Source organism: Oncorhynchus tshawytscha, linkage group LG07, assembly GCF_018296145.1.
Source record: "Oncorhynchus tshawytscha isolate Ot180627B linkage group LG07, Otsh_v2.0, whole genome shotgun sequence".
In the NCBI taxonomy this organism is placed as follows: domain Eukaryota; kingdom Metazoa; phylum Chordata; class Actinopteri; order Salmoniformes; family Salmonidae; genus Oncorhynchus; species Oncorhynchus tshawytscha.
In genome coordinates, this window is record NC_056435.1 from 16,195,119 (window position 1) to 16,198,079 (window position 2,961).

The window sequence follows — 2,961 nt, forward strand, 5'->3', positions numbered from 1 at the left end:
GCTGCTCTGACAGCTGATGCTTAAAGTCAGTGAGGGAGATATAAGACTCCAGCTTCAGAGATTGTTGCAATTCGTTCCAGTCATTGGCAACAGAGAACTGGAAGGAAAGGCGGCCAAAGGAAGTGTTGGCTTTGGGGATTGACCAGTGCAATATACCTGCTAGAGCGCGTGCTACAGGTGGGTATTTCTATGGTGACCAGTGATGGTTCAAACGCAGGTAACTATTGCAGACTCTGTCTGTAAGCCCCACACTGTGTCACTTCACATTGACTGTGTTTGCGTGTGAGTACAGAAAATCACAGTAAATCACGTAGAGCTCCGAAACCCACGTAATCGGATTCGCCTTAACAAATCCGCAACTGAATCTAACTTTAAATTTAAAAAAAATAAAAATTGTTTAACCATCATCAAGCAGACGTTGTACGATTTTTCGTAAATTACGATAGATAAATGGCTGGCTCTATTTTTCCTTACACCATAGGTTGATGTACTTTAATGTGAAGCGGTCAAATTAGCGCTGTATTACCATTTTTTTACCTTTAATCCCAGAAAATGGGCATTATAACTCAGAGCATTGAGGCCTCGACGCCATCTTGTTTCTGGGCTAAAAGTACATTTGGCCAAGCCTGTGCTCACCGAGTTTCGTCTTCGGAGTCTTTTCCTGTTTACGAGAAACGGCCATCTTGCCGATTTTAGGTTTATCATCTTTGTTGATCAGCAAAAGTGAGTAGTACTGCAGACTTTACAGAGGCATACAAACAACAAATGAAGGTGAGTACATTACTTGATACATACTTTGTTGACTTGTCAATAGGCTATTTAAGACAACGACAATAGTATATGGTCCAAATTGTCCCCAGAATTTCTAAGCAAACAGCTGGAGGCAGGGCTTTCTCCTATAGAGCTCCATTTTTATGGAATGGTCTGCCTACCCATGTGAGAGATGCAAACTCGGTCTCAACCTTTAAGTCTTTACTGAAGACTCATCTCTTCAGTGGGTCATATGCTTGAGTGTAGTCTGGCCCAGGAGTGTGAAGGTGAACGGAAAGGCTCTGGAGCAACGAACCGCCCTTGCTGTCTCTGCTTGGCCGGTTCCCCTCTTTCCACTGGGATTCTCTGCCTCTAACCCTATTACAGGGGCTGAGTCACTGGCTTACTGGTGCTCTTTCATGCCGTCCCTAGGAGGGGTGCATCACTTGAGTGGGTTGATGATCACTGATGTGGTGTGGGGGCTGTGCTTTGGCAAAGTGGGTGGGGTTATATCCTTCCTGTTTGGCCCTGTCCGGGGGTGTCATCGGATGGGGCCACAGTGTCCCCTGACCCCTCCTGTCTCAGCCTCCAGTATTCATGCTGCAGTAGTTTATGTTTCGGGGGGCTAGGGTCAGTTTGTTATATCTGGAGTACTTCTCCTGTCTTATCCGGTGTCCTGTGTGAATTTAAGTATGCTCTCTCTAATTCTCTCGTTCTTTCTCTCTCTCGGAGGACCTGAGCCCTAGGACCATGCCTCAGGACTACCTGACATGATGACTCCTTGCTGTCCCCAGTCCACCTGGCCGTGCTGCTGCTCCAGTTTCAACTGTTCTACCTGTGATTATTATTATTTGACCATGCTGGTCATTTATGAACATTTGAACATCGTGGCCATGTTCTGTTATAATCTCTGCAGTAGTTTATGTGTCGGGGGGCTAGGGTCAGTTTATTATATCTGGAGTACTTAACCTGTCTTATCCGGTGTCCTGTGTGAATTTAAGTATTCTCTCTCTAATTATCTCTTTCTTTCTCTCTTTCAGAGGACCATGCCTCAGGACTACCTGGCATGATGACTCCTTGCTGTTCCCAGTCCACCTGGCCATGCTGCTGCTCCAGTTTCAACTGTTCTGCCTGCGGCTATGGAATCCTGACCTGTTCACCGGACGTGCTACCTGTCCCAGACCTATTATTTGACCATGCTGGTCATTTATGAACATTTGAACATCTTGGCCATGTTCTGTTATAACCTCCACCCGGCACAGCCAGAAGAGGACTGGCCACCCCTCATAGCCTGGTTCCTCTCTAAGTTTCTTCCTAGGTTTTGACCTTTCTAGGGAGTTTTTCCTAGACAACGTGCTTCAACACCTGCATTGCTTGCTGTTTGGGGTTTTAGGCTGGGCTTCTGTACAGCACTTTGAGATATCAGCTGATGTACGAAGGGCTTTATAAATACATTTGATGTGTATATTCGTCTGAACCTTGTTCTCTCTGACAGTGCAGACAGTCACTCAGAGATGTGTAGATTTCAAGCATGCAGCAATATCATGAGAAAAGTAGATACTTGTCAAAATGTTGGAAAACCCCCAAAACAGGGGGGCTAAGATGCAAATATGTAAAGGTTTTTAGGGACGTCTCTGCTTAACCAGTTATATGATGGAGGAACCCACACATAATAGGCTAACACATTTTTTTGTCTAGATCAAAAATATCCTGTTTAATTCTTCAGATGTTGTCCCTCTTTTTTTATTTTTTTTACAGGAAATACGAACCAAACCTGTAACATATCACATCATATACGACAACAAAGATCACGTTACATGATCTCTGATTGTTCTGGCAATTCTCACATAGAAATTAATTGGGAGGAAGGATATTTAACATGCTTTTTGCATATGTATCACACAACACAGTTTAAAAAAAAAATCGTGATACAAAAAAAGGTGGTAGCTTGTACAATTTTATTTAGACCATTTTTGGAAGTAAAGCAGGTAAATGATAATTGCAGGCATATTTGGTTAGTATCTTGACATAACGGTAGCAGAGCTGGTGAATGGTAGCTTTCTGGGCAGAGAGGAGATCTTGTCCTATTCATCGTATCCTTTTCCCCGATACTTGGTCTGCAGTCCTACTCTGAGTGTGGCTATGGGCTCAGGTCCGAGCGACGTATTGGCGGAACGATTGTGATTGAACTAAATTTGGAGCAGGAAAAAC